The sequence below is a fragment of the Macaca mulatta genome, chromosome 20 (genome assembly GCF_049350105.2).
Source record: "Macaca mulatta isolate MMU2019108-1 chromosome 20, T2T-MMU8v2.0, whole genome shotgun sequence".
Taxonomy (NCBI): Eukaryota; Metazoa; Chordata; class Mammalia; order Primates; family Cercopithecidae; genus Macaca; species Macaca mulatta.
Genome location: NC_133425.1, coordinates 61,758,165 through 61,776,527, shown reverse-complemented (window position 1 = coordinate 61,776,527; position 18,363 = coordinate 61,758,165). Strand labels below are relative to the sequence as shown.

The following is an 18,363-nucleotide window of genomic DNA, read 5'->3' as shown; positions in this document are numbered from 1 at the left end:
GGCACCCTGTGGCTCAGTCAAGTTGGCACAAAATTAGCCATTTTATTTGTATAACCAGTTCTCTGCATTAATTCAATTAAAGTGATTTCTGTTTCCCTGGTTGGGCCTTGACTGATACAGAGATGATAACAGGTTTGGTTTTGATCTTGGTATTCAGCTTTGAATGGCTGAACAGCCAAATGCCTAGTTCAGTGTCGTTTCTGGGATTTGTAAGGTTGTGAGTCATCAATGATTGAGTGAACATTTATATAACAATAAGTAATGATACGAGATGGTATATTTTTGGATTTATTGTTACTATCTAAATATCCACTTTCAAATGTAGGTAAGCTTTCTGAAAGTATTGTAGAGTGATTTTTTTGGGGGGGATGGGGTAGAAACAGCGTCTTGCCGTGTTGCCCAAGCTGGTCCTCAACTCCTGGCCTCAGTGATATTCCCACTTCAGCCTCCAAAACTGCTGGGATTTCAGGTGTGAGCCACCGTGCCCAGCCGATTTTTTTAAAATTTTATCAATTGTTGGAAGTATAAATTGTTGTGAGAGTCAAGTGTTGCCATAATTAATTTTGATTATGAGAGCTAATTCGATTTACTAAATCATCTTAAATTTTTTCAATTGACAAATAAATAGGGAGACAGAGTTACAATTAATATAAATATTGAGAGTATTAGCTAGATAGCTTTAGGAAGAATATTATTTCCTTTCTGAGCCAAGCAATGCTTATAAAATTTAAATAATAATACAGAACAGAATAATAGAAATTAGATTATATCACAATTACAATATTTGTAGAACCTGCATTCATAATATTCAACAAAATAAACTTTAATAACTGCTTTTAATTTTTAGTTATATAATTCTATCTAGGAATTCTATCTAGGTCATGAGGATTTCAAGAAAATATTATGGATTTTTTTATATACTGAATGAATTAGAAATGGAATGTCACCTTTGCTACCTCAAAATAGGAGGAAAAATTCTGAAGTTATATATGATGTTCATGATAAAACTGATCCAGATGTAACATAAGAATATAGGTATAAGGAAAAAAAGAAAATCCTAGAGAAAGATGAAGCAAGCCTCAAATATCTTGCTTTTCTCCTGACTTCAGTAGAGAGAGAGAGCATTTATTTAACATCACAAATTTGGCCAGGTGCAGTGGCTCAAGCCTGTAATCCCAGCACTTTGGGAGGCCAAGAGGGGCGGATCACTTGAGATCAGGAGTTCGAGACCAACCTGGCCAGCATGGTGAAACCCTATCTCTGCTAAAAATACAAAAATTAGCCAGATGTGGTGATGGGTGCCAGTAGTCCAGCTACTCTGGAGGCTGAGGCAGGAGAACCACTTGAACCCAGGAGGTGGAGACTGCAGTAAGCCAAGATTGCGCCACTGCACTCCAGGCTGGGCAACAGAGTGAAACTCCACCTCAAAAAAAAAAAGAAAAGAAAAGAAAAGAAAAAACCACCACCACCAAAAAACAAACACAAATTTAGCTAAGAGGCTATGGGGCCACCCAGCCACTGACAGTTCTGAGAAATTTTTGTTTCTGCCCGAAGACATTGAATATTCAAAATGTGACTACTGAAATGTAAATAAAAAATGTTAAGATTAAGGAATTTCTAAAATGAAATGACAGCATTGTTCCTGTCTAGATTTGTGATTCCCTCCAGTCCCATCTGTGCTTCCTTTTAGTTTGAAAGCATCCCCAGAGAAAGCTCTCTCCCTCGCCCCTCCCTGTCCCTGCCTTTGCTGGGTGAGGATCCTCTGGATCTGGAAGCAGCATCAGAATCTGAGCATCCCGAGTTGCTTAGCAGCAGCTGGAAGAGATATTAGACCCCAGCACGGACCAAGGCCTTCTGAGGCTTGGACAAATGCTTCCAAAACAAACTGTGAAGTCTTTATTTATTGGATGACTTTATTTGGTGCTTCCTAAGTGCCAAATATCTCACTATACATCTTTCCCCCATTATCTAATCTAACCACCCAGCAATCCACGAGATCATCCCTCTCTGCATTCCCATTTTACAAATGAGAAAACAGGCTCACACAGGCAAAGTAATTTGCCCCAGGCTGTCTGGCCTGTTGGTGGCAGAACCGAGACTTGAACCCTGGCCCTTCTGACTGCAGAACACATCCACTTAACCACCCTAGTAGCATGCCTTCTCCCAGAATGTTCCAGATCGTGCAACCCAGTGTTGCCATTTTGCTGATAGAGAAAAGGAGAGGCATAATTTCAAGGTTCCCACCCAGAAGGTCAGTGGCATTGTTGGTTTGAATTTCAAGTCTGAGCCTGGGGCATGCAGACGAAAGCCAAGTGCAGGGGAACAATATCTGCTTTGTGCAGTCTCCATCCCTGGAAGCATCAGGCATGGGGTCCACTGGGATAGATCCTGCAGGCTTTAGAGAGCTCTCCACTAGGGAAATAGAGAAAAACAATCCATTTGGTGCCAGCTAGAGAGGAAAACGCTGGTTGCTTTTTAATTTACCTTGTGAAATAGCTGCTGCTGGGAGCGAGCTATGGCCACCAGATCACGCGGCTAAGAGCCAGGCACTTTGGCACTGGATCCCTCCTCTGGATAACACGGGGTGTTTCAGAACACTGTCTGGATGTTTCCTGTTGATACAACTTTGCAAAACTCTCTGAGCATCCTCATCAAGCACATTCAGGAGCCGGGGCTTTTTGCTTCAAGGCATGTTAATTACTCGGTGAACTGGCAGTGGGAGAGGCAGGGCGGGGCTGAGGGGACATCAGCAGTTTAGCTGGAATGAAGTGGCCCAGATGTTGTTGCCGCCCCCTGCCGTGCTCTGATATGTCCGGCAAACATTCCAGGGCCAGTGCTGTCCAATGGAAACATAATGTGAGCCATGTATGTAATTCTGAATTTTTTAGCAGCCACCTTAAAAAAGAGAAGGAAACTGGTAGAATTCATTTAAAAATATATTTCATTTCACGTGATATATTCAAAATACTATCATTTCAACATCTAATCAGTATAAAAACTTTTTTTTTTTTTTTTTTTTTTGAGATGGGATCTTGCTCTGTCACCAGGCTGGAGGGCAGTGGCGTGATCTCGGCTCACTGCAGCCTTCACCTCCTGGGCTCAAGTGATCCTCCCACCTCAGCCTCCTGAATAGCTGGGACTACAGGCTCAAGCCACCACACCCTCTATTTTTTAAGTTTTTAAATTTTTTGTAGAGACAGAGTCTCACTATGTTACTCAGGCTGGTCTCAAACTCCTGGCCTCAAGTAATCCTCCTGCCTTGGTCTTCCAAAGTGCTGGGATTACAGGCATGAACCACTGTGCCTGACCTGTAAAGCTATTAATGAGTATTTTATATTCTTTTTATGGCACTCAGTCTGGGACATCCAGTGTGCATTTTATACCTACAGCATGTTTCCGTGTGGACTAGCCGCTTTTCAAGTGCTCAGTGCTCCAGGCGGTATTGCTTCTCTGCCTGCGGTGCAGCTTTGCCATCCCTCTCTGCTGCTCAAAGACCTTCTGTGGCTCCTGACTTGCCCAACCTGTTGGAGTCAGTCATATACTGCAGTGATTTGTGTTTCTGACTTCCTGTCTCTCCACTGCCAAGAAAGGTGGGTACCTTTAAGGAAGAAAAAAATAAAGAGTTTTTATTATGGTGTCTGTTAGGGGCGTTTATTGTGCATCTACTGTGGGTGCAAAGGGAAGGCTTCCCGGCTTTGCCCTCAGTTTTGCTGAAAAATCAACTCACAAAAAGGCAGATTACTAAGAGAAAAGGCATACAAATGTATGACTACGGTGCACACAGCGAGAATCCCAGTGATTGCTCAGTGGGATACAGATGCTTATATGCCCTGCTTTCTTAGGGGAAAGGGAGATGGGGAAGTGTGGGTGATTTTAGGGGGATAGTAAATGATTTTTAGGAGAATTCAATGGGCTTGAAGAACATACAATAGTCTGGGGCAAAATCGGTCGGGTCAGCAGAGCAAACAAGGGTGTGTGACCAAGGTCTGTCCAGGCGTGTTGACAGACTTTGGTCTTCCTTCCTGCGACATGGGTTCAGTTAGTGAAATTTCAGCGAAGGGGTCAGAGGTCATTGTTTTCTTCTTTGGGCAAAGAAGGGAGCTTCAGCCCGTGCTTTGGGAGAGGTAGAGAATTTAGAGACAGGAAGGCTGGCGAGGAAAAACAATTGCTGTTCTTCGTGGTTCTGTCCTGTCTTTATGCAGATCAGGAAAAGTCTCTTCTAGCATCTGCCTCTTCTAGCAAAAGTCTCGTCTAGCATCTGAAGGCCTTCTAAGGGCCTTCACTACAAAACACTCTTTATCCCAGGGAGCAATGTTTTGGGGTGAAATTCTTCACACTCCTTTACTACTACGTCCTAGTTTTAAGTTCCTTGAACTGAATTAATTGTATTTTCCACAATAAATCTTACTGGTACACATGCCTGCATAAGGCATTGTGTTAGGTGCTTTATGTAGTTTTTGTATTTTTTTGCCCAGGTTGGAGTGGAGTGGCATGATCTTGGCTCACTGCAATCCTGGGTTCAAGCTGGGATTATAAGTGTGTGCCACCATAGCGAGCAAATTTTTCTTTTTTCTTTTCTTTTCTCTCTCTTTTTTTTTTTTTTTTTTAAGCAGAGATAGGTTTTCACCATGTTGGTCAGGCTGGTCTTGAACACCTGACCTCAAGTGATCTGCCCACCTTGGCCTCCCAAAGTGCTGGGATTACAGGTGTTAGCCACCACACCTGGCAGCTTTATATCATTTTCTAACTAAATTATCAGTATAACTCCATGAGTAGGTATTTCATTTTACAGAAGGAAAATGGAGGCTCAGAGAGCTGAAGTTGAATCTAGATCTGCAGGACTCTAAGTTGCTCTTTTAGCGACGTTGTGCTGAGCCCAGACAGGTTTGGGTTCTCAGAAAACATGTATTAACTGTGCTGACTGAGACAACAGTTTCTTGCCTCTTTCTTGGTATAAACAGCAGACACGTGGAGGCGGCAGAAGGGGCTGGGATGTCTACCGACTTGTGTGTCTTTCTTGGTCATCAGGATGCAATATCAGCTTGGGCCCAGGAGTGCTGACAGCAGCCTCTTTGGGAACTGGGTCGAGCACAACCAGTGCTCTCAGCAGCCAGGCAACAAATTGCAAAGCCTTAGTCTGTGCCTGATAAATGCCCGTGGTTTTCCCCTCCTCTCCCGGCATCAGGCTGATAACTGGCGCTCTGCCCCTCCGGCTTCCCGAGACACTGCTATTTACGTGATGCATGATTCACGCTCATTTATTGCCAGAGAGTACGATGCTTTGCCTTGGTACTTTATTGAGAGCACAATAAAAATAAAGATGAGCTACTAATAAAATGTCAAAAGAAAATGTCAATTAGTATTACCAAAAAAAAAAAAAAAAAAAAAGAGAGGCTGATGTTATTGTACATCCTCTCAGTGAATTCCCTCTAATTAGTCAAATAAATATGCAGTCCTCCCACTCGGATGTGTGTTTGTTTGCTTTAAAACATTGTAATTACATCCCCCGCTTTGGAAACTTCTGGGAACCGGAACCTCCACACATGGGCTTTAGCTAGAACGACGTGAGCCAGCACTTTGGTTGGGATGAAACTCCATGCCTGTGTAAGTTACTGGGCTAAGCATTCAGACGCAGGCTGTGCCTCACCCTGCCCTCACTCAAACTCCCACTGTGGCTCCCTAAGGCTGTGACATCAACACCACTTCCACTTTATACAATGCAAAGGGAACTGGGCACAGGGAGGTGAGGTCTGCATGATCTTGACACAGCCTCTAACCTCTCCATGCCTCTGTTTCCTCTTTGATGAAACAAGGCAGATCTAGCTGCTCCCAGCCACAAGGCAATCATGATTTCCATGGCCAACAACTGGCTCTCCCCATCCCTCCAACTTTTCCATATCTCCCTCTTCCTGCAAGAAAACATTAGAACTTCAGTTGATATTTAGTTTATATTGACTTCTTCTATTTTTGTGTATATTTGATGTATATAAATCTATGCTAGGAATGGAGTAGAACAGGTATATGACTAATGAATACATAGGTTGGTGATGTCTCCTGAAAAAAATCTGTGTTATTAAGGCCAGGTGTGGTGGTTCATGCCTGTAATCCCAGCACTTTGGGAGGCAGAGGTGGGTAGATCATTTGAGGTCAGGAGTTTGAAACCAGCCTGGTGTCTACTAAAAATACAAAAATTAGCTGAATGTGGTGGCACACACCTGTAATCCCAGTTCTTCAGGAGGCTGAGGCAGCAGAACCGCTTGAACCTGGAAGGTGGAGGTGGCAGTGAGCCGAGATCTCGCCACTGCCAACTCCAACCTGGGTGACAGAGCAAGACCCTGTCTCAGGGAGAAAAAAAAAAAAAAATCTGTGTGGCTAAAAAAAAAAAAAAAAGGAGATAAGTAGTTTACAGAACAAGGGCTATATATGTATATATATAATTATTATTTTTTGAGATGGAGTTTCGCTCTTCTTGCCCGGGCTGGAGTGCAGTGGCGCAGTCTCGACTCACTGCAACCTCTGTCTCCCAGGTTCAAGCAATTCTCCTGCCTCAGACTCCTGAGTAACTGGGATTACAGGCACCCACCATCACGCCTGGCTAATATTTTATTTTTAGTAGAGACGGGGTTTCACCATATCGATCAGGCTGGTCTGGAACTCCTGACTTCAGGTGATCCACCTGCCTCGGCCTCCCAAAGTGCTGGGATTACAGGCGTGAGCCACTGTGCCCGGCCACAAGGACAATATAGATGAAGTAAGATGATTTATAAACTGCATTCTCTACAAACTGAAGGGGGCAAATATAATGGATTCCAAAGCTCCACGAAGTAGGAATTATTATCCTGTGAACAGTTCAGGAGGCAGCTTTGAAGAGGTGAGGTCTTGCTCAAGGTCCCACAGTGAGGGTGGGTTGGTGTCCAGGTGTGAGTCCAACGCTCGTGAACTTTCCACTGTGTCAGACCCCTTGCCATCTGCAGTCTGATCTTCAGCACTCATGCCTTATCCTGCGAGTCAGCTTGCCAATTTTCCCTGTATCTTGTTGCTGGCCTAGGACAGATTTGCTCATTTAAGATGCCATTGACCTTATCTAATAAAAAGAATCAGGATCCAAGGAGTCTGTTTAATTCATTATTAAAGATCATTTCCTGTTATTATCTTCCCTATAGCAAAATTAGCTGTTAACTCTCCTGTTAGCATAACCCAGCCAGTATTACTAGGAAATTAGGAAAAAAATCAGTTTAATGATATGTGCGCTGAGCCCAGGGAATTCCCCATCTTTGGCGCATATTAACATTATGCCTTAGAAGTCGAGGAAATGTTCTGTTAAGTGGAAAAAGAGTTGCAGAAATTTTACTTTTAAAAGTCGAGTAAAAAGTTACTTTTTTTTTTTCCCAAGTCAAATTAATTTTTGTCTCAGGGCAAGAAAAAGTAAATTAAAAATCACACGCTGCCGCTTCCTCGCAGGCCCCGTTTCCTCCTGGGTTTCTGTCCCTCTTGGCTAGGGTTTTGGGTTTCTCTGGCCCAGTTTGGGCCTCAGAGGACACCAGGCTTCAAGGGTTTCTGCTCCCGGGAACCTCTGGCCATGGCGGGGTGGGGCAGCCTGCCCGTCTTCCACCTGTCTTCCCTTTCAGGTCCTTCCCTTACTCCTGGGCAGTTGTTGGGGGTGAGAAGGGAGCAAGGACTGAGACCCCGATGATTCAGGAGGTCCCCTGTTGCATGACGTGAAGTGTGGTTGACCCCTGGATAAGGGGTTGCTGGGACGCTGATCACCTCTCCCTCCACTGGGCATTAACACATGGGCTGACCAGGGGCTGGTGGGGGACTTTAGCAGCCTCCACCAGACTCCCACAAAGGGCAGAAATCATGCTGGTGTGACCGTAAGTGAGGTGCCCAGTTCTGAGTGGGTACCCAGGAAGTGAGGAGCTCTGGACAAAAGGAGCAGGCAGTGAGCAGATGTTTCATGGTCGGGGAACACAGCGCTTTAGAGCCCTGTGCTCAGGTGTCTGAACGCATAGGGGTGCCTGGGTGTATGTGGGGAGAGACACAGCAGCCTGGCATGGTCAATGAGTCACTGGGCTTGGAGTCCACAGACTTGTGTTGGAATCCTAGCTCCATGTGGCCTCAAGAAAAATCACAAAACTGCTTTGGGCCTCCATATTTTCAGCTGGAGGAGAGATATTCGCCAATCTTTGCAGGTTGTTGTTTTAGACACTGCATTCTCTGCATAATGAAGGGCACAAATATGTGGTGAAGGTGGCAGGTGATTACCTTTCTGGAGGCTTCACCAGCATGGAACTCTGAGATCTCAGAACAGGCTAAGGGGACAGTGCTTGGCCAAGATCGCAGGAAATGGGAGGCTCTTGCAGAGTCCCTTCTGTGTGCCTGAAACCCCATTAGGCTCACAACACATTCGTTACAGTATCATGGGTTCTTGCAACTCAGGGGATTTTGGGAAATCCAGTCAGGTGACCAACTCATCCCAGTTTGTCCAGAATTTTCCTGATTGTATTAATATTAATAATTAATAATAATTAATAGCACCGTAAGTACTGTGGCCTGGGAAACTTCCCATTTCTTGGCAAAGTGGTCACTTTGCTGGTCACCCTACAAATCTTTCTTGTTTTAAAGACCAGAGTCAGGGCAGAGACTATCTGGCCCAGAGTTATATGGTTAGGGACCCCCGACCTGTTTTTGATGTGAACCATGCTTTCTGGGCAAAGATAGAATCCGGCTCACCTCCCACCAGCTCAAGCAGGACCCACAAGCCACATATATGCATCCAAAGAGATGAAGTTTCCTTGGGTTCACTTCACCTGTTGGTATCTGACTTACAATTGTTCTCTGTTAACTCCATTATCTTTCATTTGCAAGAATGCAGCCAACAGGAAACTCTGGATGCTTTCTCTTTAATGAAACACAATTTGATTACAAATCATCAGAGTCCCCTGGCAGACAGCCGTTTTTGGAGGATTTTAGCCTGCTGTGGTCACACCAGCATGATTTCTGCCATTTGTGGGAGTCCAGTGGGGGCTGCTGAAATCCCCTACCAGGGGAGGTGGCCACTAGTCTCCCGTCAGCCCATGTGTTAATGCCAGCTGTTGAAAACACCCTCCCTCGTGGCCCTGTGGATGAGGGGTGGTCTTTCTGGGTCCTTGGACACAGTGTGCCAGAGATGCCTTCTAGATTCACTGTATCATTTTGATTCAATGTGCAAGGTTTATTTTTTCTGTTATCTACCAACAGACATTATCGTGGCCAATGTCTAGCCGACCAGATATGGGGTGATCAGTTGTTTGAAGGTGAAAGGTAAGAGCCGTGAAGCCGACTTATAAGAACATCTGTGTTTACTGGGACATTGGAGCCTCAGCTCATGAATATATATGGTGACTTGGGCAGCATTGGCCTTATAGGGCTGAAAGGCAACGCCCTGGGGCAGTATCCTTAATGCGGCAATTGACTAGACACAGTGAGACCAGGTCACACTATTCCTGGGAGGGGAGTGGCATGATCGTGGCTCACTGCAGCCTCAACCTCCTCCCCAGGCTCAGGTGATTCTCCCACCTCAGCCTCCTGAGTAGATGTGACTACTGGCTGGGGCCACCACGCCCAGCTAATTTTCTTTTTTTTTTTTTTTTTTTTTTTTTTGAGACGGAGTCTCGCTCTTTTGCCCAGACTGGAGTGCAGTGGCCCCATGTCCTGCTCACTGCAAGCTCCGCCTCCTGGGTTCACGCCACTCTCCTGCCTCAGCCTCCCGAGTAGCTGGGACTACAGGCGCCCGCCACCACGCCCGGCTAATTTTTTTGTATTTTTAGTGGAGATGGGGTTTCACCATGTTGCCCAGGCTGATCTCAAACTCCTGGCCTCAAGCAATGCGCCTGCCTCGGCCTGCCAGCATGTTGGGATTGCAGGTGTGATCTGGTTCTTTCTGATTGAGGGGTCTGTCTGGGCTCAGGAGGAGGGTCTGGTCTGCACAAGAAGATGGATGAAACTTTCAGTTCCTTCCTGACACCAACAAGAAGAAGCAGAGTGTAGCATAAGTTTAGATGAAGTTTCCTTGGGCTCATTTCACCTGTTGGTATCTGACTTACAATTGTTCTCTGTTAACTCCATTATCTTTAATTTGCAAGAGTGCAGTCAACAGGAAACTTTGGATGCGGAGCACTGCTCAAAAAGGACAGTTTCTAGTCCTCACCACACCATGAAGTGGCTGTATGATCTTGGGCAAGTCATTTCTCTTCTTTGGTCCACTCAGTGTCTCCATTTGACATACTGGAGAATTGAATTTATCTATCTCTAGGATCTTTCCCTTTCACCTCATTACATGGTTTTCTAAGTACCGTCTCTTTATTTTTTACTCACACACAATCTCACCTCTGCCTTCCAGCTAGAACGCGTGTTCCTGAGGCCAAGCATCTTCCCTGAATGCTCGCTAGTAAGTGCCCCACACATGTGGGATCAGAGCCTGTGGTTGCAGAGCAGTAAAATTAGCATTACCTGCGGGTGGGGATGAGGGGTGTCACCCCATCCTCCAGCTTCTTAGAGGAGGAAATATTTTAGTGGTTTGAACAACCCAGATGTACACAAAAGGGCACGAAAACAACTACTTAAATTCTACATGCACTTGGCACTGCAAAGATCAGAAAACTCCCATCAAGATAGATTATAAGAAGAAAAAAAGCATGAGCACTTTGCTTTAATTTAACTCAAGATGACACCTCCATCATCCCTTGGTCTGTAGTCCCGCTAGGGTCCCTGCTCCCTTTTGCACATGCGTGGTGTGTGTTCACATGGAGTCTTCTACAACTTTGCATCTCTGGATTCACTCATTGGTTCCACACATTCAACTATAGCTGTTTGTGACTTCTCTCCTCCTGCAATTGTTTGAAAAAAGTGTCAGAGCATGGCTCCTTTATCTTGCTGTGTTGGTTCATTTTTTTTTTTTTTGATGGAGTCTTGCTGTGTTGCCCAGGCTAGAGTGCAGTGGCACAATCTCGGCTCACTGCGACCTCTGCCTCCTGGGTTCAAGTGATTCTTCTGTCTCAGCCTCCCAAGTGACTGGGATTACAGGCATGCACCACCACGCCTGGCTCATTTTTTAAATTTTTGGTAGACAGGGTTTACCAGGTTGGCCAGGCTAGTCTCGAACTCCCGACCTCAAGTGATCGGACCACTTTGGCCTCCCAAAGTGCTGGATTACAGGCATGAGCCACAGTGCCTGGCCATTGCTGTGATTGGTTCTAAGAGTCTTTCTGCCCTTCTTTCTCTTTTCCTGCTGTGCTAACACTCACAGGACTCAAATTTCTTGGGAAAGTTGCACAGGAATCATCTACTTTGCAGGGTTAGATATCAGCCTTGCCTTGAAAGGCTGAGCATCATAAACAGTAACACACAGTCTGTTTTCTCTCCCACACTCCCACACCTCATACTGAATATTTAAGAGATATTGAGCTTTGGGGAAAAGAAGCCAGGAGATGTTGGGGAGGAGGTGTTCCTTGATATGAGAAAGCCCATTTCCAGAGAATCAGAAGACTTGAATTCAATTCTGCTGTCAGGGGCTGTGGGGAAGTCACTTTATCATCTGGGACTCAGTTTCCCCATATGAAAAATTAAGTCATGAAAATAAGTAAACCATAAAGTCCATTTTAAACTCCAAAATAGAAAGACCCTCTCTCTCCTTTTCTAAGACCTTACTTAGGGTGAGGTTCCATCAAGGTTCTTTATAACGTACCCCTTTTATTTATTTGAGATAGAATCTTGCCCTTGTTGCCCAAACTGGAGTGTAGTGGCACCACCTTAGCTCACCACAACCTTGAACTCCTGGGCTCAAGCGACCCTCCCACCTTAGCCTCCAGAATAGCTGGGACTATGGGCATGCAACATGCCCAGCTATTTCTTTGTCTATAAAGATGGGGGTCTCCTTATGTTGCCCCGGCTGGTCTCAAACTTCTGGCCTCAATGGATCCTCCTGCCTTGGCCTCCCAAAGTGCTGGGATTATAGGCATGACCCAACAGTCCTAGTCATGCCCTCCATTTAATCCTCAGAACAGCCCTTTGAGGGCATGTTATTAGCCTCATTTTACAAGTGGGGCAACCAAGGTTCAGAAAGGTTAATGGACCTGCCCAGTGAAAAAATTTATGAAGCCAGAGACCAAATCCAGAATTTTCTAACTGCAGCACCCATGTCTCTAACTCTAGAGATTGTTCTAACTCTACCCTTTCAAATATGATGAGACTTTGGTGTTACTCTCAGGAAAACTGCTGAGAAAATGTTGCTTGATTTCCCTGCCCCCATTTGCACAAGGGGTTCCATGTCATGGAGAACTTTCCTTTCAAAAAATTTCCAAAGGACAAGTGATGCATTATGTCTTCCATTTTTGGCAACTTCACACAATAACCTTAACAGCCTCTTGGCTTCCATCTCCCAGGGATGGCATTTCAAGTATGCCTGGTTATGGAGTGCCTGTGGTTTAAAATTTTAATGGAAGACCCTTACCCCCCATCTGTCTTTATTCGCTGTTGCCCTGTCCCTGGCTTCCTGGTGGTCACTGAGCTCTGCAGGCCCCCCTTCCCCCAGCCCGTCTCCTCCTGCCATTGAGAGGGGCTGTTCTCCTTCCCGAGCGGCAAGTCCCTGATTCTTTTAGCACAGCCAATGGGCTCCACTGGGGCTTTCAAGCTTGCTGGCAATTTGGATGTCAGTAGCTGGGAAAATCAAGCTTAATATTTGATGACATTACAAAGTCAGTCTGTTCTATTTTCGTCCCAGATAGAGTGAAAAAGCAGAGTTCTCACCAGGAGACTCTCCCAGAAAAGTGGGAGACAGTTGTGTCTGGGAGCCACAGCAGGTTGGCGGGGAGTACTGGGCAGGGGTCAGCATGTGGATGCTCTGGTTTTGGCTTGACAGCCAACTAGCAGTTGACCTTGGGCAAGTCATTCTCTCTCTGAGCTTTGACTTCCTCCTCCACAAATAAATGATCTCTCAGGCTACACGTACCCTGATTTAGGAATGATGTGATCTTAAACACAAGATCGACTTGGGGAGGTGTTTCTATGCTCCGTGCAAACTTTAGGAAGGGCTAGAGTGTTTTGAGGAGTGGGGACAGAAAAGCAAGGAAGTGCCCTGGAGACCAGGTGAAGAAGACTGAAAAATGGGACTAGCTCTGTTTGTAGAACATACGAAAGGTTCAGGATACCCAGTCACTGTGCCAGGATTCCAGGGTGGATCCCAAGACTTTGGGGACCCAGAGGAGAAGACAGGTGTTGGTGATGTGGGCAAAGTCAGTCTTCAGTTCCTGTGAATCTCTGGTCTGATGCTCAAGGGAGGTGCTGGGTTCAGTTGTCACCACCAGACTCATGCCTGTCCTGTTCTTTCTGCATCTGCACATGTGCCCACACAGGGTGTGCAATAAGACCATACAGCTCCATGCTCTGATCCTGCGTATGTGGAGTCTGGAGTTTACTGTGTGTCAAGCACAGTACACAGTGCTTGCACTTACATGCCTTTCCATCTTTATCACAATACTAGGAAGTCAGTGCTACTCTCAACCCTATTTTGCAGTTACAGAAACTGAGGCCAGAGAAGCCAAATGGCTTTCCCAAGACCACACAACTGGTCAAGGGTAAACTTGTACTTAACCTCATCTCACCCTAATCCATACCCATTTGCTTTCGACAAATTCTGAATCCTCTGCCTTGTAGACCAAGTCAATTGGGCTGAGACCTGTTCCTGAATATGGCTTTCTTTTAATGCATCTACAGGATCACTTTTCTCTGATCTAGAGTCTGGACCACCTCAGGGGACAAAGCAGAGCTGCCAGGGAGGTGTGGACAGGAGCAGGAATGATGTCAGGTTACCACCTGCTTGCAGGACGGTTGCTGGGTGGCCGTGGACTGACACAGCTCTTCTGCCATTCTCAGTTGTAGTTGTCAAGAATAACTTTGGACTGTGCTGGGAATGCAGTATCTTCTAATAAGGAGGAGTTGGCTGGAACAGCCTGGGCTCTGTACCTGTTCCTCAGATGTCCTTCGGTGCTTTAGCCCAGTGTCTCATAGATCTCCCAGGTATAAAACCCAGGGTGGGGTTCTTTCTGGGGTCCCTTGGCTGCAGTACAAGTGGGGCATGCACATGTACTAAAAATACAAAAATTAACCAGGCATGGTGGTGGGTGCCTGTAATCCCAGCTACTAGGGACATGGAGGCAGGAGAATTGCTTAACTCTGGGAGGCAGAGGTTGAAGTGAACCAAGATTGTGCCACTGCACTCCAGCCTGGGCAACAGAGCAAGACTCCCTCTCAAAAAAAAAAAAAAAAAAAAAAAAAAAAAAAAAAAAAGCCAGAAAACCCCTGCAAAACATGGACATAATCTTTTTCATTTTTTCTGGGTGGTAAAGATTAAAAAGTTAGAAAATGCCAAGATAGTGAGAGGTGTGTATGAGTGTGATATTGGTGGTAGCGTAAATTGTTATAACTCTCTTGGGGGGAATTTGGCAATATCTAACCAATATCCTGCCAATATCTTTCTTACTTGTAAGTCAAAACTGTGATTGTTAAATCCACAAATGATAATGCTTTTCCACGTATGTTGAAGTTTCTTAAATAGTATTTTATAGAATAAGTTTTCCTAAGACATCATTGAAGAGGTTTTCCAGGAGCATAGTTTGAAAAATACTGACAGGTATAATGTAGGAAGTAGTTAGAATATATCTGGGAGCTACCAACACTATTCAGGTCTAGCTACAGTGATGTTTGCTGCCCCTCTTAGGAAGAGAAACCTTTCACAAACCTCCACCTTCATTTTCTCCTCTTGCAAATGCTTTTTGTTCAGGAGCATAAACGCCAGGGCTGCAAAAGTGATTCCAAACCCAAGAGAACTCCCTGGGGATAGGCTGTTCTCTCTGTAGCTGGGACAAGGAGATGGCAGGCCCTTCTCTTCCCAAGAACCTCCCTGGTGTGCAACCAGAGGCCAGAAACTTACCTTGCAGCATTAATTAGGAGAGATGCAACATTTGGAGACAATCTGTTCAAGAAATCCTGCACAGGACATGTTTTCATCCTGGACTCTGGGGCTGATATGTGCCAGTGGCTTGACTCCACGTGCCTCGATGGAATTCTCTGGCAGAACCTCTCCAAAATGTGTGGAAAAATCTGTTTCTCTGGGTTCTCCTTCTTTGCTTCAAGGTGAAACAGGCGACTTCCTTCACTGTCTTTCTCTGGGAGCACGATGAGCACTAATTACCCGCTCACTGCCAAGCTGGCACCCGGCATGAGCTGTCAGGAGCCTCCAGTCCCTTCCTGAAGCATGCAGGTAAGTGAACACAAGCAGGAGAGGAACCAGTGAGCATGGCAGGGCCACGGATGGTGTCTGCTGGACCAGCCTCCTGTTTCTTCCTTTGCTGCTCCAAGTCCCCTGCAGGACTAGCTGGAGTCCCCCCATCTGCCCCGGCAACTGCTGTCCAGGGACCTGATGGCTCACTAAGGAGGCTCATGTCTTCTACCGAGGACAGTGGCCTTCCACCTTGGCTGCTCATTAAAACCATACTTAAAAAAAAAAAATCACTGTCACCAATGCCTGGATCTCACCCCCCATGAATTCTGATTTAATCAAGGTGCTTACAAAGCTCCTGTGTGATTTTAATGTGTACCCATATCTTGATTATGGGATGACCACATACACCGGGATACTTTTGAGAGTGTGTTCGGGCACTATTAACCATTATTTTGGGACAGTGTGTATAACTGGTACTGTCCTAGGCAGCCTGGGATGCATGGCTACCCAGCTCTAACCCTGAGAGATCCCTGAGAATTGTCTCCCAAGGACGTGATCATAGCTGAGTTTTTTTCCCTTTGTGGATGAAAACATTGACACTTTTACATCGTTGCAGATAACTATAGGGGGTGTGTCATGAATTTGATCTTGAGTGCTATTATATTTCTAACAGCCACACTTCCCACTTCAGGTACCTCCTCTTTTCCCTCTTGAGAAGTGAAGAGGGATGCCCGCTCCGGTAATTCTCAGCCTTTGCTATTTTTGTAGCCCTGGAGAAACTCACACCTGAAAGACACCTTAGCAGTCACCTGGCTCCATCTTCCCTGCAATGCAACCATCCCTCATGCAGCATCTTGGGCAAGGATGAGCAGAGCGCACTAGATTTGGACTCAGAAAGCCTTTCTGAGCCTCAGTTTCCTCATCAGTAAAATGTGGGTTATACTACCAGCCTCAAAACATTGCAGTAGGGATTATATGAGACCCTCTTCCAGCACATCTCGGGAGGAACACACAAAGCTAGGAGGACCAATGATCCACAGACAGCAGAGTACATACTTGTCCCTCCTCGCTGGGGAGACATACCTCTTCCACGGGCAACCATTCACTCTGCTAATAGCATGTCTTTAATGGATGACAATCTCTTAGTCCTCTTAGAAATGACAGATGGTAAGTCCTACATTGTTTAGGAAGAACAGGATGACTATGTCACACTTATACAACAGTTGGAATAAATGGAGTTCGTTATAAATATTAATCATCTTTTTACATAAGCTTGTTCCTTGAGAAGTGACGTAAGAAATTGAGAGCATGCCTGCCTATTCCACAGGTGGAAAGATCGAGGTGCCATGTGGTCTAAAATCTCCCAGCAGGTACTTCTACAAAAAGGGTGTCTTAGTCTGTTCTGACTGTTATAACAACGTACCATAAACTAGGTAGCTAGAAATTTATTTCTCACAGTTCTGGAGGCTGGGAAGTCTAAGATCAAGGTGCGGGCGGATTTAGTGTCTGGTGAGGGCCCCCTTCCTCGTTCATAGACGGTGTCTGCTTGCTGTGTTCTCACATGGTGAAGGGGGAAGGCAGCTCTTTGGGGCTTTTTTTATGAGACAGAGTCTCACTCTCTCACCCAGGCTGGAGTGCAGTGGCGAGATATCAGCTCCACCTCCCAGGTTCCAGTGATTCTCCTGCCTCAGCCCCCTGAGTAGCTGGGATTACAGGCACCTGCCACCACTCCTGGCTAATTTTTGTATTTTTAGTAGAGACAGGGTTTCACCAGGTTGGCCAGTCTGGTCTTGAACTCCTGACTTCAGGTGATCCGCCTGCCTCGACCTCCCAAAGTGTTGGGATTACAGGTGACCGTGCCTTGCCTGGGGCTTCTTTTATATGGGCACTAATCTCATTCATGAGGACTTGGCCTTTGACCTGATCAACTCCAAACAACCCCACCTCCCACTACCATCACACTGAAGACTAGTTTTCAACATATGAATTTTGGGGGGCACAAAAACATTCAGACCATAGTGGGGGAAGAGCATGACATTTATTGAGAATTGTGGTGTCTGGCATTTCCACTTAACTTTATTTCATTACAACCTTTCAACAACCCTACAGGGCAGTTATCTCTGCATGTTGGTTGAGGAAATAGGCTCAGAGAGGTTGTGTAACTTGCCTAAGACCACCCAGCACGGTGGCTAGCTGGGCTGTGAATCTGATCCTGCCTGACTTCAAAGCTTAACCCCAGATCCCATCGGAGGGGATCATGCCTTTCAGGTCATGAGCATAATATCCAAATCTCTAGAATTTTCAGACAATCACCGGTTTGGTCATATCCTTTTACATCTCCACCCTAGTAAAGACATTTCAAGGAGATTTTGTGGCCTAAACATTTGGGTCAATGGCTTTTTAAGGTGATGCCTTCCACCTTGGCTCTTACCTTTCTTCCACAAGCATTTATTGGCTGCTGAATTCTGTGGTCTACACCAGGGTGACAATGATGTCTGCAATACGGCCCCTGTCCTCAAAGAGCTTCCAGTCTAGTAGGAGAGTCTGTCTAGGAGGCAGGAAATACACTGTAGAGTGAGAAATGTTCTAATAAAGTGGGTAATGGTGGGCAGAGTGCAGGATTTGAAGGCTCACAGGCCCACAGCAAGGAGTATTCAACATTATACAGCAGATCAGGGAAGGCAGCTTGGAGGAGGTAGTTTTTGAATCTGGGTTTGGAATAAGGTTCAGGTGGATAAGGAGAGAAGGAACAGAGAGAAGAAGATGTGCAAAAGCATGAAGTGTAGAAAGAGGCTTTGGGCTTGAGAAAGGCAAGTCACGTGGTACAGGGCAATGCTGAGGTTCAAGGGCTGGTGGGAGTCAGCTCCTAGTCTGCTGGGACTCTGTTCTCACTACGATGGGCTCAGCCCACATGTTGGTTCTCCGGCTGCAATTCACACTCAGCATGCAAAGCTGGTGCAAGGCCCCATTGCCTTGTCTCTTCAAATTAGGCTAGAAAGGTGAAATGACTTCATTACTGTTGTCTTGCTGGTTGCCTCTTCTCTGAGGATCCCTCCTGCTGCATTCGTCTTGCTAGATTACCCGAAAAAGACAGCTTTTGCCCC

At 45.7% G+C, this 18,363-nt stretch overlaps 1 long non-coding RNA gene across 3 annotated transcripts in view; it reads left to right on the top strand.

Annotated features, from left to right (window-relative positions):
* Positions 1-16,508, top strand: part of LOC144338151 (uncharacterized) — a 30,202-nt gene extending 13,694 nt beyond the window's left edge. Inside the window, exons 2-4 of one of the 3 annotated variants that reach the window (XR_013412000.1) lie at positions 9,241-9,303; positions 15,172-15,298; positions 16,028-16,508. This is a non-coding gene — a long non-coding RNA (uncharacterized LOC144338151). Of the gene's footprint in view, positions 1-9,240; positions 9,304-10,675; positions 14,056-15,171; positions 15,299-15,950 lie in introns of those variants that run through there. The other 2 variants (XR_013411999.1, XR_013411997.1) reach the window with 2 other exon arrangements.
* Positions 16,509-18,363: the final 1,855 nt, after the last annotated feature.